Consider the following 24,881-nt stretch of genomic DNA (forward strand, 5'->3'; position numbering starts at 1 on the left):
TGAAAAGCCAAGACTCACGTTCTCCCACATGTGGTTGACATGCTACCCCCAACAATCCCCTCCATCCAGTGTCTGTTACTATTCAAAGAAACATGCTCATTGCAAAATGATCACAGTTTCAGGTGTGCTAAAAAGAACCCAAAATGCAAGCAATGCCAACTAGGGATATGCATGGTAAAACATTTCAGTAGTGTTTTGTAACTGTTCCTATAGGCAGGACAACTGTATAGCTGCCAGTGAAGTTAAAACCATCATCATCATCCTGGAAGGAACAACTTTGTAAATTGCACCAGTGGAAATCTACCTCTGTTCATACAGAGCTATTCTGTCTGCAGATTAATGCCATCACTGAAACAAGAAGCTGCCTCTCCCCTCAGATCATGCAACAACATTCATGTTGCCTCTGCCACTGTAAAGGAAGAAAAAGAAAAAATCCCATAACCTACATGGAAATCCAGAACAAAATATAATAGCTAACCAAGAGTTTCTTCAAGATGTTTGAATAAGCATTTTAATGACAACTCTGCTTATCCATCTAAATCTGTTAGAAAAGAGATCTTGAAACAGAAATAATGGTATTATCTGAATTCTCATTTCATAGTAAGGAAGCAGAGGATATGAGAAAAAGTAAGATTTCTGCTACTCCAATCATTAACTTAAGATCAGCGGTGGCAGGGTCAGCATGGTATGGCAAAAAAGAACCAATTAGATATTACTCATCTGTACTTTGAGTTTTAAATCCTGAAAGTTTAATAAAGTTTGCACATCCACCCATACAAACATATAAGAAGAAATCCTAGAGATGCTGGCCTTCTCACCACATCCTACCAAAATAATTAGTTTACCTTGTCTTTCTTATCTCCTTTGCAAAACTGAATATCTTCATGGTTGGAAAACTGAAAGCCTCAAATTCTGAGTCTGTAATGAAACTTGTTAGCTGTAATGATTTCCGCGGAATCAGAATTGATTTTATTATTATTGTTTACACAAGATTCAAAAGTGCTTAATAAGTGGATTGTCAGATACAATTGCTTCCCGAGAAGCAGCAGCAATTAGAATGTCTTCTATGTTGGTTAACACCCTGACCTCTCTTGAAAGTTGAAGGAAAAAGAGTGGCCCTGCTGTTATTGACAGCTTCCAAGCCATCAGCTTGCACTCATACACGTTCCCTTATCAGCTCCACAAGAACAGTTTCTTTATTCTTCGTGAGCAGAAAGACTCAGGAGGATGACTAGAATCCATTTTTAACAGATGTTTGTGAATGAGAGACATGACAATTTGGAGAGTTTGTACAGCTACAGTTTACACACTGACCAGTACAAGGGATTCCGTGCAATTTCAAGTGAAATTATGAATATGCATTTGTTCACCTTCTCCACTGACTGGCGTCTCTGTCCTGATGAAAACGCAGTGGAAACTTCCAGGTACTTGGCTCAGTGCTACTTAATCACCAATCACCCACAAAGTGATAACTGCCATTCAAACACCGTGCCCAAATGTACAAAGATGGATCTCCTCTCACTTCTTCCTTCTAGTCTCAGTTCCAAGGCCTGCACTACTTAGAAACAAGTGATGTCCAGAATACTGGATGCTTGTCAAGGCTGATCAGAAGTACAGCCGACAAAGTGACTGGGGCAGTGCAAAAAGCCATGGCCCCCTCCTATCTTTTTTAGAGGTGAGGGTGAGACATGAATAGCATAACTACAGGATCACAGATAGGCTCTGTGATTCAGAGGAGAACCTGTGTGCCAGCTCATTGAGTAAACAAGGTAGGAAAAAGTCCAAATGGCCCTGTTAGCTGAAAGGTGCTTTTTGGAGTCACTACAAAATCAGTACTGTGCTTACTTTCACTGTTGTTCCATCTTAACTGGGCCTCTGAGAAATGCTGTTTATTGCAGTGCAGACATGAAAGAAGATAAATGGGAAAAATCACAGCTGCTACCAAGCTGCTGGCAGGGACCCACAGGCTATACTGTCGTGAAGAGTGAGAAACTTCCCATATGGAGCCACCATGACCAAGTGGGAATTTAATGGTGGGTGGTGCTAGCAGATACTGTGTTCAGGTCCCACTGTGAAGGTTTTGCCAAGCCTTCCTTCAGCTGAAGTAGACCCACACCTCCATGCTTCAAACAGAAGAATCCCTTCTAAAGGACTACATTTAAGTTGTTCAGTGAACTTCTCCTGAATGCCTTGCTCAAAAGGACACCACTCAACTGTTATAAAATTGAAAGCATAAATATGTGTTCTCCTACAAAAATAATCTCTAAATAGGAAACTGGCCAAAGGACTCATCTCACTTTGGGAAGGTCATCCAGGAGAACAACTGGCACAGGGCAGGGCAAGCACCTTGGTGTCCTGGGCTTCTCAGGAGTCCAGAGGAGGTGGGATCTTATTTTTATTTCTGGTAAGCACCTAGAAAAATGGATCCCACTCTTCTCAGAGCTGTGCCTGAGGCCAGGAAGTAGTAGGTGTGTTCTGTAAGCTATTAGGTACTGGCACTACTCTCTATTCTAGCCCTCAAGATGCTGCATTCACTGAGTGGTTTAATGAGAAACAGGAGGGTGAACAATGAACTTCAAATGCCTATTAAAGCCATACATGAAGTGCTCTTGGGTATCAAGAGAGAGACAAACAAGACAGAAAACAGCAAGAAAGCCACATAAAAGGGCCTTGCCACAATCAAGTAATTACAGTACTCCAATGGACATTTATATATATATATATAAGAACAACAACAAAAAACCCACTTCATTAATACAAATAATAATACCTATGTTTAACTTAAGTGATAATTACCAGAAGCAAAGTAAACTTTTCTGGTACACTTTCTTCAGCTGTATATTATTCATAAGGTCAAACATTTGCAAAAGGGGTATTTTGAAACACTGGATTATACCAGAAACATTAACCTTATCTAAATTAGTTCTGCCCACACTCCCAGCCAGTAAATTTCCCCATGTTTGTATATTGATTTTTTCCATCTTTTCTTTATTTCAGATTCCTCAGGGGTGAACAGAAAAGTCTATTAAGTTGCTAACAGGAAGTTTGGGTTCTGAAAGGGATTTTTGCTGTCAAATGTCTCTCTGGCTGGATCCCTTTACAAATGTAAATTAAGAGGTTTAATAAAATGTAGTTATCCAGCATAGAATTCTAATTTGACTTAGACAACACATTTCCTCATTCAGAACACAATATGCTACCTTTCTATTCTAACACCCTGCTGATGTGGATCAGGACCCATTAGCTCTCAGCTCTCTTCTGGTAAGCAGAAAATGTATTCTGTTTTTCCAGTCCTTCCTTTTGCTTCTATTTTTCTGAAACAAATGGTGCAGTACAACACACACTTATCAGCCCCATGGATCTCAGTAGGTAAGGATGAAAGCAACAGTCAACTGCAGTAACATGAGAGGTTTACAAACAGGAAGTTAAATAGCCTATGAATCCTTCGTTTCCCCAGTTGCCACTCTGGATTAAAACGTCCTTTGGATAGACTGACACTCCTGTAGTGCTCACTGGCCAGAGTAGTCAACCTTTACTGCCGTTTGAAACAGCACTGCTTCTCTATGCTTCTCAGGTGATAGATAACAAATGATTTAGCCCTGAGCATCTGACCTCCCACAAAAGTGTGACTCATCTGAGAGATCAGCAGTGTTATGGAACAAAATGAGTACCTAGACAGTACTCAGCTGGTCACTTATTAACTGATATACAGCACTCTGAGATTAAGTTTAATTAACATTTATCTCTGATGAAGCTGTCACTGTACAAAAGCTTTCAGTGCAAAAAGAGCAACAGTATTTACTTCTCTGTTGAGACCCAGCTCACCTGAGCCAGCTTTGGAGATGCTGGCAGATCTGAACTCACCTGAGAGGGGAAGGCAGGCAATTCTGAGCTCAGGAGCAACGTGTGCTGGGCAAATCTCTGGTTAGAAGCAAGATCATTGTAAAGAGAGCTATGCTTTAACAGGACTGTAACTAATCCCTCTGGCTCCTAAGGCAATGCAAAAACTCTTCTATCCTGTTGTGGTCCTATTTCTGAGGACAAGAATATACACAGAAGTTTCTAATCCTAGCATGGTTCTATGTCCACAGCTGAGACGAAGCATCTTTAGCAGAGATGTATATGAAAAATCAGCAATTTCAGCAATTCCTAAAATAAATCAATACTTAAATAAACAAATGACAAAACTTACCTGGGGATAGACTCCATTCTGAGATAACAAAACATGCTGGAGTTACTGTACCACCCTAAATCTCACATACTGGCTGGCCTGTTGTACAAGTGCTGCTTCTGCCTGACCTGCTCAACTTCAGTGGCTTGTCCAAAATAAAAGATTCTGAGGATTCCCTCCCATCACAGCTAGGAAACAGAGATGGAATACGTTCAGATAAATATACTGGCATAGAGACCTGTATTCAATGTAGTCCGCTGCCCTCCTGCTTAGGTTCTAAGACAAATTGTATTTTTTTTCTCGTACTCAAACATTTTAAATGAATGCATTTTTATTATTTTCCAAATGGCTGCTACTGCATTAGCTGTGCGTATTCTGAGGGAGATATATAAGAAATTCTTCCAGTTCCCTTCCACCTTGTTTGCAAAAATTACGAGAAACTGGAATAACTTTCTAGCCTGCAGGTGTCTTGCCAGAAGCCAGAGAAGTTTTCTGAAATGGTGTATCTCTGATTGCCAGTCTCTGGCTAGCAAGCTCTGCTACAGCTTTAATTCATCGACCTTAAACGCTCACTGATTGTCACAAAGCTCTGAAGTGCTCCTTCATGATGTTGTCTAGGTGGAGATTTTGTTCTAGTCAGGACAGAATCAAGGGTCAAGAAACTTACGTCACAGCATTTTAAAAAGTGAATAGTAAGGTCAGAACTGTCCTATTTCACACCTGCACTGAACACCACTCTTGGCTACAACAGAAAAATAGTTCTGCAAGAACTTGCTGAGCCGTGTTCCCTGTTGTACTAGGCAATTGTATCATGCACACATTTTAGGCTGACTGCACTACCCAGCAGTAAGCTTGCTGTTTTTGGGTTTGCTCCCACAGCACCAGGAGAACTACTGCAGCGTGTTTCTGTGCTGAGGGTTGAGACTTCACTGTGCTTTGAGCTAACAGCTTTCACTTCAAATCAGAGCAGGCTACAGGATGGATGCCCAGCCTCCTGAGATGCCGCAGAAGACCTAGCCACACGTTCAAGCTTCTGCTCCAGTTTGTTGTGACGCAGGACTACGCTACAGCAGAGTTCCCAGGGCAAGCCTGCCTTCAAACTACTGAACTGTCCCACATGCACTCCTGCCCTTGTCGTGTCTCCACTTCACTGGATCTCCCAGCTTTGGTCTTGGGTTCAGCAACAAATTCTCCCTTGCCAAAAACTGGCACTACTTTAACTGGGGCCAAGCATAACATCTACAGACTCCTCCTCTTTTTCACTGACAAGCTTTGGGCTATTGTGCCATGGATAAGTCCAATTCAACATGACAAAGTAATTACCACTTTATCGCCACTCTCTCTGATGCAGCCTAATTTCGTGGTCAGATTCTTCTGCATTACTGTAACTCTTCGCTCCTGATTTCTATTTCAGAGATTTCGTAACTCTTTTGAACACACAGCCCTTTGCCTTGAAGGCTTTTTCTGTTGTTCCTAAAATAAATTCCAGATGGCTTTTATACCTGTAACTTGAGGACACTGCTAGTATTTAGTTCCCTCAGAGTAGCTGACATTTTTTCAAAACCTTTTTCTATTCAAGAGCCTTAATATAATGGGTTCTTCCTCATGTCTTCTAATCAGTCTTCTGTTCCCAAACACTGACGGCCCAGAGCCCCAGCTACCTAGCCCTGTAATAACAGAGATATCCCCAAAAGTACCCAAATGTCCTTCTTTATCCTTTTAATTTGTTGTTCTTATCCTGTGGCTAAGGGATACACTCAGCTAAGTCTGGCACACCACACCACACAGACGGAGATGCTCCTGCAACATGCAATTATCCACTTGGCTTCTTGTGAGTTTCTCTACGATTCCCGTGCTGCCATTCTAGCTCGTCTCCCCTCCCTGCTGCCTGCTGTCTTGATATCACCTCAGTTGTCTCTCACTCCAGTCAGCTCTTGCAATGAGCCCTAAAATATCTTCCCCTTGCCCTCAAACATTTTGGTCCTGTCCCACAGCTGCCAGCTCCATACTTCCACCCTCCCACAGAGGCTCTCCCTATTATTCAAAAGTTCAGTAGTGCTCTGTCACTATTTTAAATGCCCTAATACAGCAGAATTTCAAATTAGAATAACTTAGGTTTATGTATTTATAATAAAAAGCATTTTTTTGCAATAACAGTTAAAATACACATTGCATTATTTCTGTGACTTGCTTTGAACATGCTTTGCAATCACTGCTAGGGCTGATGTTAATTGTGCCTGCACTGCATGACACTTGCACACTCCTTAAAGTAGTAAAAGCATTTAAGGAGACTGGATTTTCTTTTGGACTTACCTTCTAGCTTCAAGAACATTTAATAAGTTCACCGAAAAGAGACAAACCACTGTGTGAAACTTTTCTCTCTCACTCACTCCTCCGAAGAGATAACAACTTCTATTCCTTCTCATTATTAATTTCATCACAAAATACATGCAAATATACTTTATTTCTACTTTGTCTCAGAAACAGAAGCTGCTGCGTGTCTATGCTAAGCATGAGTAATGTGTGAAAGGGACAAATAGGCCAAAATCAAGGGGGTGTGCAGCCTGTGTAATGCAAATAGAGAGACCATGACCAGCAGTTCAAAATCACTATCAAATTAATCGTGCATTAAAATGATGACCATTTTCTAGAAAGTTGGTATCTTTGTGGACTGTGTAGAGTTATAAAACACAGTCTCAAATATTCTGCAGTGCTAGGAGCAGAAACTGCCAAGGAAATTCCCTGTTTTTCAAAATTATTGGGGAGACTTTTATGTTCATGTAAAATTTGAAGAAAGGAAAGTTGAATGGCAAACATTTGTTCTAAAGAGCTGGCAGAGTCAACAGTTGAAAAGGCTTGTCTGTGCTTACTACAATTATATTTCGGTAGAAGCAGTGGACACAAAAGTTGTAAACTTTACCTTTTGCTGATTTTGAGATTTCTGGATGCACATGTATGTTGTGTTGGCAGTTTCCTTCCTTTGAGGGCCACAGGCAGAACTAACAAAAGAAAAATAGAAAAGAAGTCAGGTTTCCCAAATCAGAGAAAATGTGCTTCTTTATAAATTCTCCCACTTTTCCAGTTCTCCTTCATTTTTAGAAGATGCAGGTGGGTGACCTGATGATGCCCCTCTTTCTTTGTGTGACTAGAAATTGCTGGCCAATACAATCACAATCACAGCAGAGAAGATGGCGTAGGACTTCTCTTTCATGAGTACACAGTGCTCTACCTACTGAAACAAGCTCAACCATTATTTTCTCACAATTCCAGATTACAAATGTACAGATCAGTAGGAGAGCAAGCAGCTGCCTTTTGGAATACAAAACATTCCAAGAGACAGATATGCGGCTTTGTTAGCATCTAGACCTGTTCATAAATTTTTCTTCTACATTATTTTTCAAAGATAAAATGAGTTTTGATTGAACTTGATGCGCAAGCACACAGAAATGCAGTTTTTCTATTCTTTGGCAAAAATATAGCAGGGTTTCCTATTTTATTCAAAAAATAATATTGTCTTCAGGGATTAAAATAAAACTTCCAGTCTAACAGCTGGAAAAACCTACGAAAACCCATGAGAGATTTCATCTTCATTTTGTATAAATGCAAGCAGGCAGACAGAAATTCATCATGCTAGATTCACTTACATAGTAGAGAACCTGTTTTGGTCCTAAGATGATATTCCAAATTACATTTCAATATAAAAAGGAATATATTTAAGGAGTATATTTTGTATGTCAACTGAATATTTTGGTAAAGATGATGCAAATATTACACTACCAGGAGTTTATACTCTATGAAAAACAGCAGCAAAACATTTCTGATTATCAGTATTTATAGTGACATCATTTTACCACATCAGCACTTCCTAGAATTTCGAACAAGTATACAAGCAATTGTCTTTCAGTCCTTCTGTCATATGTAGCCAGCATTTCCCTCATCCTTTCCCACCTCTTGTTTTAATGCATAATGCAGCTTCTTATCCAAGACTCTTGTGGTTCAGCTCTGACAGCAAGCATCGTTCGCATTGAAGGGAGGCTTCTGTGTCAGAGCTGTTTCAGCCACAATGCAGCATTTTCTTCCTCAAAGAACTCATATGCACAATTGCAAATTGGATAGACAGACTTTTATTGTATCTGTGGCAAAACTTACATATGCGTGACAAGGAAGGACTCTACCATAACACAAACTAATTCCAGTCTGCACTAGCTGCACTGATGCTCACCAAGTGTTTGGTAGAGGAAACAGTCTGGGTCTTACACTTCCCCAGCTAACATAGACTTGTGATAATTCCCTCTGAATTCTACATACAAAGCAGGAATGTTTAGTTTACAACACAAAATGTTTGACAGGTGATAATAAGAAAGAAGGGACAGCTTTCGCTAGGTGTAATGCTGGACTAGTACAGGAGCCATCCCCAGCCTGCTTTCTGCCACCAGGAGCGGTGACCCGGGAGTAAATGCAAGTGAGCTCTGTGCCTCTGAGGGGATACTACTCCATTCAGGATCTGTGGGCTATGCATTTCACAAACCACCTTGTTGTTTGGTGGCCAATTACCCTAGGCTTTATGTTAGTGCTGCTTTATTATATAAGTACTGAGGAAGGAAAATATTTTAGAATTGAACTATGCCCATTCCTTTCAGCAAACATTTTTACTTAAAAAGAAATCCTATGCTTTTCTACAGGGTCTAGCTGTAAAACCAAAATATTTATTGCATATAGCTACTTAGTGGGAGGGATCGATAAAATATACTTTCATAGCCATTGTGTTGATGCAGTAGGGATTGCTGAATTTGCCTCTCTCTCTGCAAGCCTGCACATTTAATTTGGAAAACTTCAGCTTGCTGTAAACAGTAATGCTACAAGATAGGGATTTAAGTGAATGCAGACAATACAATGAACATAAGCCAGCAAACAGAAAAGTACACTCCGAATGCTGCATTTGTTGAAGGAAGCACAATACTACCCTAGCTTGTTTCTTTTAAATGCTCTATTTAGGTAAGGCATGCCATTTTTCAAATTGCTTTGCATCTTTGTTGTACGCATCACTGGTAGCTATTCAAAATCATTCCACATAGCAAAACAACAAAAAAAATTCCATTGTCCAAGCCAAATTTAATTTAATGTATTCAATTGTGTTATTGCAAACTCATTCATCAGTTTAGTATCAGTCTTCAAACCAGACACAAAATGGGTAGCAGTATCAGGGGTATGAAAGAGCACAAAAAACGATATTTCCTTACTGAAGACAGTACTATAGGACTGTCCCTCAATTGGGAGATACAGAAACTATGTGGAAAAACTGGAAAAATCCTGAATTTCTGGCTGCTGTGGCTACGTTTTGAGGGAGTTTCCTTTTCCTAATTTCTCCTACAAGCAGAAAATGGATGAACTATACAAATAAAGTCAGCTGTGAGAGCAGAGAAATGTGATCACTTGGACCTCTTTGCTTAACAGCACAAAGACCCCCATGTCCCTTCATTTCTGTTCCTTCCTCCCACAATGCTACATCTACAACATAGTCCAATGGAGGTCAAGGGGAGACATGGTAATGTCATTAGAAACCAGCACTTCACTCTAACTGGAAAAATGATTCAAGAAAATCACCTTCACAATGGAAGCTCTTAGGTTACTTTATCTCTAGTTGTCACCACATACACCAATATAGATTTATTTAAAGAGAAGAAAAGTGAACTCTTGGAAGAATTCACACATTTCAGCAGTGATTAAGAAGATGTTGGAGCCAGGACACTTTAAGGACTAGCTGCATAGTAGAGACGGGTGACAGTAAAAAAAATAGCATCAGCAATGACAAAACTCAAGGAAATCCCCCTTTAGTATCTCAACTTTTACGTAAATGACTGTGCTAACAGAGGATGCAGAGAGAAAAAAATAAGAGGAAATAGAATATATAAGGCTAAAATATTTCTATTCACTAACATGATGGAACTGCTTCCAGAAGATGCCAGCAGCTGTTGAAGTAGAGACAGTCTATTTGATGTTCCCAATGCAGAGACAGTGATGCTCTTGGCAGATGTTTGTCTGTCACACCTTACGTGCCCCAAAACAGATACACTGCCCAATTAAGCAAAAATGCTCTGAGGGCATCTCTCGGGTCACATCTGGCTGGCTAATGGCAGCTGTGACGTAACAAAGGTAGGAATGCTGCCTGGTTATGTAAACAGCATAAATCTCCTCTGAAACGTTAAGATGGGAAATTTGTTAAATTAATTATGGTTTGGTTTCCTCTGTCATCCTCTGGAAAATATATGAATTCATTTATCAAGCAAGAATTAGTTTTAGAGTTGTTTTTTTGTTTGTATTTTTTTGAGTTTTCTGATCTAGCCTAATAAAAAGTTACAAGAGAGTGGATTTGTGATGTGAATTATCTACTTTGGCTGCCTATGTAAGCAACAAAGGAAAGAAAAAAAATGACAAATGTAAGAGGCTAAAACTGGGACAGAGAGGGCAGCCAGGTTAAAAATGAGTTTGGTCATTACATCTCCCCCAAAGTACAGAAAATAAACTATTACTTCACTTATTAAACTAAGAGAGAAGCAAGCAGCAGAATTAAAATTGCAAGTCATATTCCAGTTCTCACAAGCAGGGCTGTCCAACTGTTACAAAAGCCAAACTCTGATTTCTGCTGCGTGTCAGCACAGGGCTCCAGAGCAGGGCAGAACAGGGCAAGCCAGGGGTGCCTGAAGTGCCACAGGTTCTCTGCGTACTGAAGAATTAATTACACATGTGCTACAACAGTCAGAAGCTTTATTACAAAATATGAAGTCGCAGCAGTCCTGGCTGCCTACACTAATATAACCACTTCACCTCTGACAGCAAAAAGAGGAGAAATAATTCAGAGCATCCATCCCTCCTCCTCTCTGGGGCTTGCGTGAAAAATCTAGGACTGGAGGAGGGGAAGAGATTTATATTTTTTCCATATTGCATTCTCCTATCAGAAGCTGGAGCCTTACTGAGCTTGCTTTTGTTTCTATCTCACTTAGAAAAGCAATGGGATACTTTCCTCCACCTAATTTCTCTGATTTCTAATGGTCCCCTTCTTCAGTGTCAAGTGGCTGTAAGAAGGGTACCTTTGGATACTCTGAAGATTTAGACTGAGGAACAGTGCAAAACATCAGTTCTCCAAGAGCAGCCAAGGGCTCGGAAGCACAGACAGAGGGCTCAGGGCAGTCTCCAGGACTGCTGTAAGCGACAGATGTACTCAGTGACAGAAAGGCAGTTAGCTGATACCAGGGTGCAGTTGCCTTTTTTTCTGGTAAACGGCTCTTCAAACAGAACTGGAAGATGAACTTGTCAGTATGCATTAGCTAAATGCCAGTAGTCACTTCATTTACCACATCTAAAATATTAGGAACTCAAAGGTGAAACATAAACCCAGTAGTCAAGGTTAGGTCTGAGAACCCAAATCATCATGTACAAAACCTGAAACCAAACCTGCAGCCTTTCCTGGCTCAAAAGCAGCTTCAGAAACAAGCAACTGGAGCCTCCTCTTGCAGAAGGATGCGAGTTGGGGCTTTCAAAAACACCCCACAAAATGCCTCCTTTCCTCCTCAAGCTTGCCATCAGCTGCCTCTTTCCTCCTACACTCATCTGCAATTCTCATCCCCTTAGTACGAAGAAGAGAACAGAAATTTGGAGGCTGTATTTTGCCTTTGGCTGGAATGAGAAACACTCTTTACAGCAGAAACCCCTAATTTTTAATCATTACCATTTGTAATTATTATGGTCACACACTAATGTATCCCTAAACATCCAAATGAAAGAGGAATGATTGGAAAAAGACTGGAAGGCAGATACCAGCAGCCTAGTGGGTCAATGAAATCATCTAGTAATTAAAGTTTCCAAAAGAACTCATTCTTTCTGATTTCTTTTCAGTAACTTGAACAGACAACACAGAGGGGGTCCTTCCTTTAAGTGCAATGATATTTGTCAAATCCATTTGTAAATATTAGTTCAGTTAAAACAACACATAAGATATAAAATGTAATTAAGTTCCGTATAGATTTCACTTTCACGGGAGACTAGGAACAGCAAGGAAGAAATGATGTTATTCTAGCTGTTTCTAGAGCTCATTGGAACCAGTAATGATCTCACAAGCCCACGACTCATCAGCCACACACAAAACAAAAGCGACAGCAGTGGTGCCACCAGAAAAGGAAAAGAAGTGACACAGGCGGCAAGCAATAGAGAAAGATGAAGTTGGAATAGAGAGGTTACCAATTTGCAGGACATCAAGGAGAGCAATTCTTCAGCTGTTGCATTGCTGTGTACCTCCTAATAGCCATGCAACAATCCCTGGCCAGAAACAGCAGTTCCAACTCACTGCACACCTCTGACTCTGCTCTGCTTTGGAAAAAGACATCTCTGCAGATGCTCATGGAAGCAGCGCAAGCACAGCCCAGCAGCATGGGTCCAGGCCAGCAAGTGACCTGGGTGCTGCACATAGCTTCTGGCTTCCAAATATCTCATTCATTTATATACTAATTTACTTGCTTTTTCAGTAATACAGGGCAAGGACAAGCCAGTTTCAACAAAACAGCTTCCACGGGAAAAGCGAATAGTTTTATACAATTTTCTTTACTGCACCACAGTGTGCTGCTAAGTTTGAGTAGCTGAAGAGATGAAGCAACATTTCCAATAATAAGTTCAGTTAAAAAAAAAACAAAAAACAGCAAATTGGCATCTGGCCATATTGCCAGCAAAACCTCCTTTCCCACTTTCTCCCTCAAAATCTTTGTTGTGAATATCATAATCTTCTGCAGATTCATTCCCCTCATCACTTGCTGGCTCATCACAGGCTTTGGCACCACTAAGCACTATTTTGTTCCACAGGTGGGACAGGTTATCTGCCCTTACATCGCCCTCCCTTCTTCTTCCAGTCTCAAATTTGCAGCTTCTTTTCTCAGAAACCTGACAGCATCCTTGCTGCCCTCCCCAGTGGGACATTTAACTGGGATGGTTATTTTCTCTTTGCCAGTTAAAATGATTGTTCCTTCTAATATGTCACTCAAAGAAACAGTCAGAGGAGCCACACAAAATGGCTACTACGATAAAAACATCATCAAGTTAAATAACTATGTACAAAAAAGAGCTTGGAAAAATGCTTTCTAAAAGCCATTCTCCTCCCAGTACCTGCTGCTGAGCTGCTGCTGTAATCATCCCCTCAGTAATTCCAGTGAACGCGAGCCACATTTACACAGCCCTACTGCCTAGGCAAATATGACTTACTGACCAAAGCAAGTCAGTAGGCAGGACTGGCCCGCCTTTGTGATGCAACACTGGCAAAGAGGAGTGGGCATAAAACATTCCTGTCTCTGATCAACTCATGTGAGTGAAGCCCAGCTGCACAGTAGTTTGCCAGCAAACCGGGCTGGCTTAACATGTTCTCTTCACTTCGTACCTCCTTTTATTTTCTTGATATTTGTAGGACATTGCAGGCTGCTCTGACTTCTGCAGGAAGTGAAGCTAAGTAGCAACCTCAAAGAGGAAAAAAAATCAGAATTTTGAAGTGGTTTTTTTTTCCTTCAATCTTAAATTAGATACCTGTCTTTCTAGTTCGGTCTGCATAATCTTTATGGCTGAAAGGAAAGAACCCGAGCTTGTTTTAAAGATTCCAGGTTGAAATTCATGAAATCCAGTAGTCAAAGTACAGACATTGGCTATGAAAAACCATGAGAGGCAAGGATCATTTTCTGAGCACAGAACTACACCATAAATCATGAATAATCCAAGGACTCCAGGAAAACAAACTCTGGGAAAGAAACCGTGCATTTCTTCCATTGTTTCTTGGGGTTTGGATCACTGTTTGAATGTTCACCTCAAAACATCTCAGCTACTCTGTAAGACTGCAGTAGAAGCTGCACAGGAAATAAATCTGATCGTTAAGCCATGGAAGGTTTCTTCCCTGACACTTTTCCAACTGAATTAATAGCTGTATGCCTAAATGTATATTTAAAAAGCTGCTTCTTAAGTGCCTTACTCTCTACTAGATTCAAAATCTCAAACCAGACCAGCCGAACTGAAAGCTTTTACTGGTACTCAGATACAAGATTTTTCATCCAGGCCAAACTTCCTGTAAACAGAATCACAGAATTGCAGGGGTTGGAAGGGACCTCAAGAGATCATCGAGTCCAACCCCCTGCTAAAGCAGGTCCCCTACAATAGGTCGCACAGGTAGGTGTCCAGATGGGCCTTGAATATCTCCATAGAAGCAGATTTCGCAACGTCTCTGGGCAACCTGTTCGAGCGCTCCATCACCGTTACCACAAAGAAAAAAGCTGATGAGTCAAAAGTGAGATCTGGTAAGGGCTTTGTTCTCTAGTCTATTTTATATGATACCTGTACAGATACTGCATCAAGGAGTGGCAAAACAAAACCTGAAATAGGTAGTTCCACATCTCCCCAAAACCTCGAGGCAGTTATGAAAAGCAGCTGCTGATGCCCAGTTTCTTAAACTCTTTCTTGTCTCTAGATCAGTCCTGCAGTCTATCAGCAGGAAGAGATTACATTTTCAAATCCATGTTGTATGCATCAGCATACAGCAAGGGAAAACAACAAATTGTACAGTTAGCTCTGTCTTTACAAACCCAGGCCCCCATCTGGAGACACACATCATGGTTCCTAACCAGACGGCTGCTGCTCCGGGAGCAGAGCAGAGGGAAGGAAAGGGGCTTAAACAGGAAGAAGAGGGATATAATTACAGCCATCCTCTACCAGATGCTATGCCAAGCAACATAAATTAAGGCAGAATTTGGCACTGTGCTACACAAGCTTAAAACTCTCCCCTCCTGGCACTCAATGACACATCCTGGATAACCAGCACACAAAAGCATAAGAAAGTTCTGTGAGATTATTACAGCTACTGGAGGAAGCAAGCAAGCTTGTGGCACACAGAGCAATAGGGATGAGGGTTCTTTCCTGGGTTTTGATAAAGAAAACAAACAAACAAACAAAAACAAGACAGATCAGAACACCTCAGCTCTGCAGCTGGCCACTGTGCTAGTGCTTGGCCTGCTTGCAGCTGTGCAGTGCTTTTTCCTGGTCAGGAATGACAACAGAGTATTTAGTTAATATTTATGTACTTGCAGGAAAAACCTCTACAGTTATTTATATAATGAAATGGGATGTTTTCAGATTAAATTAATGAACCGATCATATGAACAAATGGACACAACTGAAACAAGGAAGCTCATTTTGGGGGTCTCAGCCCATGCAGATACTGGAAAAGAGTAAAAGTGAAGAAGATTCCAAACTAGAAAGAAATGACGTGTCATGACTTTGAATTATGAAAAATCCTTCCTTCCATGTTCTTTCAACAAGAAATCAGCCTGCAGCACTTTATCGTGGAGAGAACTTGGGAGCAACTTGAGAAGCAAAAGTAGTAAAGCAAAAGTAGTCCAAAAGTAGTCAATTTATACTGCTATCTAAACACTTTTACTTAGCAGAGCTGGCTTCAGATTGGGCTCCTAGCAGCCAGCAACACTGACAGCGCTGGGCGCACAGGAGCAGAGCAGGGCAAGGACCCGGTGGGTTACGTGGTAGGCTGGTGTCCCCGTCCCCTCTCACAGCTTGTTGCCCATCCACAGGCTCCCGTGCCCTCACTATTTCCTTAAATAATCGTCACTGTTATTTCAACACCTTTCGGCAAAGTTGTTTCCTGTAACTTACAAGAATTATGAGAAGTATTTCATCTTCTTATTGTTATAAATTCCTAATGAAGTTTTTAACCAAAGCAGTTCCCTGGCCAAAAACAGACAAAAAAGCTGCTACAATTAAAGTATCTCAAATGTTGGCTTCTCTAACATCTTATTTTAAAAGCCAGCCGAGTTAATAACCTTTTGAATAAAACATCTCCTTCAGAGTGATTTTTCAACAGAAATGTACTTATTACATTAAAAATATTTTGATCTAATAGGAAACAAATGTTTGAGCTGATGTCAGATGTTTTCACTTCACTGTTTCACATTTTGGACAACTCAAGAAAACAACTGGAAGTAAATACAGGAGGTGCACCTGCAGTACTCAGCACATGGAATTAAACTCAATGTTGGCTTGAGAAAAGGCAGGCAGGTTCGGTGGGGGGGAACATTCCCCACAGTGGGTGAACTGGCCTGACAAAAGCCAGGAATAGGCTGGGGCAAATTACAAGTTAAGTTCCTAGCCCTTCCAATCGTATCTTTTTAGTTTTGAGAAAATGCACATAAGTTCCCTGATGGGTAGGTAGTAAAGCCTTTCCAGGATCTTTATTGCTCTGGTTGATGACGGATGAAATCTGGCTGGAATTCCCTGCTCAGTATATCCTCCACCTCTTTTTCCATCCTGAGACAACTAACTTCTCGTGCTCCATATATCAAACGGAGATACCTCGCACAGGCTCAAAGGTGCCAAGTCAGATGCCTAATTACTATGTGCCATAATAAATAACGAAGGGGACCTGGCCTCAAGGCGCCAGTTCCACCCTTAGTATGAAGTGAAGGGATAAGGAAGGCAAAATGAAATACAACACGAGCTCAGGCACAATCCCCAGGCTGAAGCCTGATTGTACATGATGTTTACTCAAGCAGCTGGAATAGCAAACACATACCAAAAGAGTACTGCCATTTATCGCAGCAGTCATTTCACACTAGCACAGCCTCAAACACGGACTAACAGACAAGCCTCTCAATCAAAGCTGGCTTCAAATCTCAGTTCCCATACGTGACATAGCAGGTATCTGCCAGCTCAAAGATGTGATAAATTTGGGTAAAAGTATTGATCTAGACCAAGAAATACATTCAGGAGATATTGTTTCTCCTCTGAGCTCAGTCCCTCATCTATTCATCTGCTAAACTCAGGTTCTCTTTCTTAATCTGCTTCTTTTTTCTTGCTTTTGGGAAAAAAAAAAAAAAAAGCATAGTGAGAAACGTTTTTCCTTCTCCTTTTCTCCCAAAGAATCTGCTACTCAAGCGTTAAATGCTCCGTCCTGTGGTGTTTGTGGCAGCAGGGCTGCCTTCTGAAATGAGCAGTAAGCAAGAGCTGCAGTGCTGCACTCATTACCCATTCATGGATTGCGACAACTGATTGAATAATACTAGTTTCTGTTTCTACAAAGTAAATAAAAGCCACCGGGCCATTCCCATGGACATGGTCTCAGGCATGCTTCCCACTGCCCTCTGCCCAGCACAGCTGCCAACTGAGAGCTATGCAGGCAGTGAGCTGAGCACGGCCGAGCTGCAGGGGAGAGGAACAGTAAGCACGGGAAGTTGCGAGGGAAGGAAAGAGCAGTTGGTGCTTTATGGCAGAGCTGTCTCCCAAGGAGATGAAGCAGAGCTGGGCTGTTCTTGGGCTGAGGCTGGGGGCACTTCCCTCCCCACCCGACACAAGGTGGAAGTGAGGTCCAGCTTCCAGACATGTTTGCTTTATCATCTATCAACAGTAGGCTCTATGGGGAAAATGAGGTGTTTTTCTCCTCATCACCTACGAGTAAACCACCTTAATTTACTTTCCACATGATTACACACACTTTCCACTTCAAATACAAATTAAATTTAAAAATGAATAATGCTGAAAAACAAACCAACCTGGAACTGACAAACCCTTTCCTTCTTGCCTACTTTTCTGCTGGCATTTTGCACTGTCACCTTTAAATGCTTTGTCCACAGTGTGCTTTCAAATGTTACAATCCAGAGCAGGCTTGAAAAACAAGAGAGCTATGCAGCTGGAAAGCTGAAGCACAGCTGGCATACCAATAAATGCCTTGATAGCAACTTTCAGTACTGCTGCGCTGCTGTGGTTTGCTTTCACAGGCTTTCTCCCACTGCCTCTCTTTGCAAAAGGCTCTTCAGCCTGGCAGGGGATGAACTTGCCGTGGCCCTGCCTGTTACAGAAGAGCAGGGAAAAAGGGCAGAGGCTGTGCAAGGCAGCCTTGGTCGCTGATGTCGGAGATAGCCAGCCAGTACTCTGGACTGTGACTGCATCTAATCCTCTTAAAGCAGGGTAAATATCACCTGCCAAATGACTGCAAAACACTGTGCTCCCGAGGGATCCTACAACTCTTTTCCCTTTTTTGATGGATCAGAGAAATAGCATCAGAAGGGAAAAAGCAAAGCTGTCACAGCGCTTCTTGATGAAGGTAGAACGGAAGGGTTATGTCCACACTTCCAAAAGCTGTGCTTTTATGATACCAGGACAGAAATCTCTGTGAAATATCTTAATTGCACAGACAATGTTTGATCCTGCAACTCTGCCAGCTCCCATCCAGGTTTTGCTGCTCTTGTCTGAGGTGCTATTTTCTATTTTTGCAATCTAGAGCCCATCTTAGGGGTAAAAGCTCCCCCACTGCACTGTGTTGCACAGCTACTGGCAGCATAGAAAGTCACAGACATTTTTCTGTGAATCTTCTGAAAATTAAAAGCTGCTCCTACAAGCCATAGCCAGATTTCCCACCATCAGTCCTTGGTCACGTGTGCCTGTTGCCCCAACGTTATCAGATCAGCCACTGGAGCAGACAGGAGATGGGACATTTCTCTGCACGGTGCTGGATTCAGAGAAGTGTTTCATCAAGCTGAAAATTTTGCACCGGTGTTTTCAGATAACTTATTTAAAGAAGGAAGCAAAATGAGCAAAGAAGAGTAATGATGTTAAAGCAAAAAGGACTGTTTTCTGGAAAACAAAATGAAGAAATAAAAACCATGCCTCATGACTCATTTTCTTTCAGGATTTTTTCAGGGATTGAGTTTGCTGTTTGTTTTTTGTGAGGTTTGGAAGAGAAAGGTTCCATCTGACCTGAGAATTTCCTGTGGTGTGACTGTATTTTTTAATTCTAATTTTTAAAGTTCTCATCTTTCTTTTAAAAGTAACATTTCAAGAATAAATATCTTCAAGAAAGACCTTGAAACCACAGGCAATTTGATCCAGCCCATGAGGATAAATCCTAGGGCTTGACTCGTGAGCTCTGGTGAAATGTTTAAAGATGTTCCCGTACCCTGCTGACCTCCCTGCTCCTCTGCTGGCCTCCCGCCAGCCTGAAGAAAAGCAGCAGAAGCAAATGTGAGCAAACTTCTCAGCCTTTCGTACTCATGGGCTCTTTCATCAGTGTGGTCTCACCCCTCTGGCCTAATTAGCCTGAACAGGCAATGACAATGTGTTTGCAAATAAACTGGAGCTGCTACAGTCACAGCTGAGATGCTGCATATGCTCATCTCCACTAACCCACTACAGAGGTGGCAGCCTCTTGCCAAGGGGCAGGGTGCCCACAGGGCTGGGGCGTACTGGGCTGTTTCTGCCACATTTATACATTTACTGAGTCCCTAGTCCTGGTCTCAGCCACGTGTTTATGACAGATTACAAGAGCAAAGAGAAAAGAGAAAAGGAAGGACAGGGTTTTTATTCTAGGGAGCGGGGGTATGTCTTGCAGAACACTTTTGTCTTTTCACTTTTCTGCTGAGCTTGGAGATCATTCAAGTCTCTGAAGTGAACTGATCACCACTTGTTACTTGCTAGAATCCCTCCATATGATGGGAGTCTGTAAGCTCTTCCAAATCAGGAATATTCTTGCCGTGGTATATCACCACTGGTGAAGGAAGGAAGTGTGTGTGTGCAGAATAGCTCCCTAACTTATACGCAGCTTTTCTATGCAGACAAATCCTCATTTTCTGCTCAGGAACAGCAGAACTCATCATGCCCCATGGCAGTTCCCTGCTCTGCTCCTGCACGCACTGAGGCAGAAAGCAAATAGCAGCATCCATGCCTGTAGCCAGCAGTTAGAGCTCAGCTGGAAGACCTCAGCCAGAGAGAACGCGGTGATGCTCCGCAAGGCAGAAAGCCAGTCCGACTCTGTGACATCGGGTAGGGAAAGCACTTAGGTAGTGCCCCAGGTGGTTTTGCTTGCTGTTCATGAGGGGAAATTATGTAACCCACACAGCTGTCTCAAGTATCAGAGATGTCAACTTAATGCCATGCTGACACTTGACTAGTCTCTGGAGCTCCAAGTTGGCCCAGTAGCATTGAAGCTGGGTAGGACACAGCACTGAAGCACCCCACTTGATGTTAGGGCACTGCCAACCAGATGCAGTAAACAGACCTCTTTCCTTTTTATAGTTTATCGGGACAGAAAATGTTTCTTTTCTCTATCTTCTATCAGTGGGTGTCTTTTCATTTTGTTGACGTTTGATACTTTTGTTGGTATTAGATCGATCTTTTTCTTTACAATAGACTTTTCAACTCTAACTATATCTTCCTTAAGTTAGGGCTGAGAAGAATTGACAGATCAAGAGATACTGCGTGTGTGAATGGTGAAACCAAAATGGAAAAGGGCAGGAAATCTGTACCTGTGTCCAGAACTAATTAGATTTGGGGGAATAACAGTGGGTTTTCTGCTTTGGCGGAGGAAACTAAACTAAACTAAAATCAGCTTAGATTAAATCCAAACTACATTTTTTATTTTAGTTTGCTGGGGGAAGGTTAATGAAGAGAAGCAGAAAACTTTTGCTGGACTATGATTTTGGTGATATCCATTTTCTGAAGGTTTGGGGATTTTAGTCTGTTGTTTTGTGTGTTTTGTTTATTTTTTAATTAGATTAACTTTGAAGTAACATTAAAATGCCTTATGTAGGAGCAAGAAGTTCCAGTATTTCTGGAAAACAATGTTACACTTTGAAAATAACTAAGTCTACAGACATTTTTTTTTTTCTCCCAGGCTCAGTTTGGCCTGGATCCCAATGAGATGTCCCACAGCAGCTTTGTGCTGCTTTCCGCGCTTGGCGGAGCATTGAGTGTTCCTTGCAGCAACTCAGAGCCCTGCTCTAACCTGCCTCAGCCCTGACAAGTCCTACTCTGTCCAAAATCAACGGCTGTGATCCACTCCAGAATGAACTGCTCACTCCGGGCTTTTTCTGCCCCATTACCTGTAATCCCCATCCTGTGGAGCATTCACTATGAAAACCTAGCCTCCTCTTTTCCAAGCTTTTTACTTTCCTGCTGGTTTCTCATTTGCATGTACTGTGCATTTCTGACAGAGCAATTCCTGGAGTTTCTTGGGTCACTTCTGACGGCCAGGATTTGTAGCTCTCCCATTCCTGACCCTGGGCAGTGTTAGCCAAAGGTAAGTAGAGGAGAGGATGACAAAAACTTCCACTGGAATGAAAACACCTGGGGAAGCCTCAAGGCTCCAGTGGGCTCTGGCCTTCCTACAGCCCAGGCAAAGGCTTTCCCCTGTACAGTCCCACATCACCAGGCTCATGAAGGGATTCATCTCAAGAAACCTTTCTCATAGGCCACTTATGGGAATATCACTTGCTTTTGTTTCTTTCACAGAGATCTACTCCTGCTTCTTGTCACGTGAACTATTTTATATGTAATCTGTCTTATTAATCAAGTTCCTGGCAAGACAAAGCCTGGAGTCAGCTCAGCAATCTGATTTCACTAAAACTAGTGTAAAACATCATCCTTTACACAAGATAGAGCCTCCATGTCTCATCCTGCCATTTCAGGATTTTGGCTTTCAGCAACACAGGCATTTATCAGGCACATATGAATTCTGCACTCTTCCTCTGCTTCATTCTCTCCTCCAGGAGAGCAGTGATTTGTTCACTCTTATTTTTTTTAAATTTCTTCCTTCTCCTGGAGAGGTGTTAAGGGGCCTGAAATCCCAAAAAAGGGAAAAAGAGAGAAAAAAATGACTTAATTTTTCTTCAAAGCCTTTAGCAACCACAAAACTGTCTGGTTTTATCAAAACTAACATAGCCTGAGAATTCTGGGGTTAAGGCCCAGGCGTCCCATAGGAGATGGCATATCAAAAGGTACAAGCATTAGCCTGACACCAAAAGAGAAGAGTGGGAAGGAAAAGACTGTCAGGATTTCAGAAAGTCAAATAGTGACGCTCTGTCAAGAGACCACAGGTGTTCAAGCTTCTTCCTCTGAGCTGCTATTAAAAAAAAGCCCCAAGTCCCAAAAGATAACACCTAATTTAGAGACCTAACTCTGTTTCTGCAAGATGACAAAAAGAAAAGAAACAGGGAACAGATTTTTTCTTTCTCTTTTTTTTTTTTTTTTTGCTACTACTGGTCTATTGAAAAGAAAGTGAATCTAAGCAGAAAAGGGCTAGACAGACAGAAACCTATCCATGGTGAAAATGCAGTCTGAAGTTGCTGCTATTTCTGCTGGTATTTGGGGGAAGTTTGCTAAAAGAGACTTCGCTGGGGCTCCCGACAGTAAAATTAAGCATCTATCTGGTTATGGCTCACAAGTACCCACATACATCTCACAGCTTCCTCCTGCTTCCCACAAAGCTCTCTGCTGGCTGAAGAGAGGGGGAGCAATGTAGCAGTCCAATGATCACTGGTGAAACAAAACTAAGATGAGAAACCCCACAGAGTTTCCCAACAAGATGATATCCCAAGCATGTTGCTGGAATCATTTTTGTTGTAGATATAGGGAACGGTTATAGGAAAAAATTGGGCCCAATTTTGACTATATCTTGCATACATCAACCAAACACACTAAGGTGTCCTTTTTTGCTGCAAGTTCTATTTTCAGGACAATTTTATTCACTTCATAGCATTTGATATGAAACTTCATGCCAAGAGAATTTTTCTAAACAGCATTATTGTCATCTTAGGTCTGACAGTTTTGAAGCTTACCTTTAAAATGAGGAGGAGGAAAGCATTTCATAAAATGCTAAAGCAAATACAGTACTCTTATTTGAAGCTAAGTGCACATCAGCGACTGGGTTATTAAAGACTGTGTCGTTGGCTTCCTGAAAACTTTTAGATGGAAAAAGCCTCATATCATCATACTTGAAATTAAGTGTACTCCTCATCCTTTTTCTCAGCACTAATTATACCAGAGACACACTCAGGTACACCTCAGTCCAGAACGACAGCTGGCAGTAGGTCAGGCTGCAAGCTGTTTATACAAACTACTGCAGTGCTGCCCAAAAATGTATAGGTCTCTTTCCTACTTCAGTGAGCTTCAGATCCACGCAAGTCTGGACCCCCACTGAAATTCAGCTCAATCTTTGTGCTCACCTGCTTATTCTATGGGAACATTGACCTAAACTGATCTGCCCAAGAGCATCTCTATCCTTGACAAAGTGGAGGGATTTTAATTGTCACAAGAGCTGGAAAGCCTGTGTGGTTTAGGCCTAGTCCTAGCAGAAAAAGAAAAAAAAATTATGGATGTATGGTTGCTAGCAATTTACATACCATAAATACTTTTATTAATCCAATTTTACTTATAACCTGTAACTGCACTCAAGTTTATAGTGTATTTAGACAAATCTCCCATAGGCAATGCTGGCAAAGTGACTGAGATTAGCTGAGCTCTCATGACATTTAAAAGTGTCTGAAGATCTGTACAGGGAGGCACGGGGGACAGCCTCAGGCCAAGTGCTCCCAGTGGTGCCGTTATTTCAGTGGGACTGCTCAGTGAGGTAGGTGCTTACTGCCATGAGAAGCACTGACTGTTGATAGCATCTGGCCCTAGGTTATCTGGGCAATTACAGTGGAGAGCTCTTGAACACAATACTTTTATTTTTTTCGTAAGCTTTCTTTGGGTATTATTAACCTTTATCTGTTAACAGGAATTAGTGTTCAGTGTCCCATTTTAAATACAGTATTTATAAGTACATTATTAACGTCTGTTGCCAAAAAAAAAAAAAAAAAAAAAGAGGTAGCAGTTCACTTGGGCTGCACAGCATTGTTCTGTGTTTGAACACTGTAAACCTGAAATATATCTTTACTGGAAACAAATACATGTATGCATGTAGATCAATGATGACACACATGGATAACTTGCCATGTATTGTCAAGGGAAGCACAACATGCTGACAGCATCATGCCCTTTAGAACACAGTCCTGCTCCCAGACTCAAGAGAACCAATCGCAGTGTTACCACATCGCTGGGCAGGACAAACGGGAGACAGCCCAGCAAAAGCTCACAGCTACCCTTCACCACAACCAGGCTTAGTTACTACCAGACAAGCTACTGCTGACATCATACGGAGTTCAGAACAGCAAAGTCAGGCCTGAAAGGAGTGTGGTTGTATAACCACACTTCACTGAGCAAAGGGACATTGCACTTATTCAGAACTGAGAAATTTTTACAGCCCACAATTTCATCAGCCCAGGATTTATATCTTCCGAAAAGGAGAAGGAAAAAAGTATGTGCTTAAAGCAGATTTATTTTGTTTTCCTTATCCTGCGATGTCTGGAAAAGCAGGAGGTGAAGAGAAACAAGGAACTAAAGGGATAAAGCAACCATACAAGCCTACCTGACAAAGATTTACTCTGAAATTCAGCCCTCCTACAAACTGCACCTTCCATGGAAACATCGCTTAAAAGTGCAACAGATGAGTGGGGATCTTTTGCTCAGTGTAATGGATGTGAGGCCAACATGAAGCAGAATGCGATTTTAACGTCTACTATCAAATATACAGTCTTTGGTGATCATCTGTCCTTGCACAACAATACAATCCACTGGTAATTAGAACATCAATGAAGTAATTAAATCCATTCACACCAAACAGCAGTTGGATAGTATAGCAAATAAAAGTAGGCTTGTACAGGAGAAAGAGATACAAAGATCCATTCATCTCTCTGTCAGATAAATGCATCACATAAAACTATATAATTTGGATGTGTCCTCGTGGGTGCATTAGTACTTCTCAGTTCTACATGCCTGGATAATAGATAGATATGAATGACTAAGCACGGGA

The 24,881-nt window shown here is 41.5% G+C and overlaps 1 long non-coding RNA gene across 19 annotated transcripts in view; it reads right to left on the minus strand.

Moving 5' to 3' along the window:
- LOC110400658 overlaps window positions 1–24,881 on the minus strand; it is a 493,181-nt gene that overhangs the window by 242,756 nt on the left and 225,544 nt on the right. For 15 of the 19 annotated variants that reach the window (XR_002440000.1, XR_002439997.1, XR_002440005.1 and 12 more), the window contains one exon: window positions 7,092–7,170. This is a non-coding gene — a long non-coding RNA (uncharacterized LOC110400658). Of the gene's footprint in view, window positions 1–7,091; window positions 7,171–12,406; window positions 12,517–13,321; window positions 13,427–24,881 lie in introns of those variants that run through there. The other 4 variants (XR_002440001.1, XR_002440007.1, XR_002440008.1 and 1 more) reach the window with 3 other exon arrangements.

This window comes from Numida meleagris, chromosome 5 (genome assembly GCF_002078875.1).
Source record: "Numida meleagris isolate 19003 breed g44 Domestic line chromosome 5, NumMel1.0, whole genome shotgun sequence".
In the NCBI taxonomy this organism is placed as follows: Eukaryota; Metazoa; Chordata; class Aves; order Galliformes; family Numididae; genus Numida; species Numida meleagris.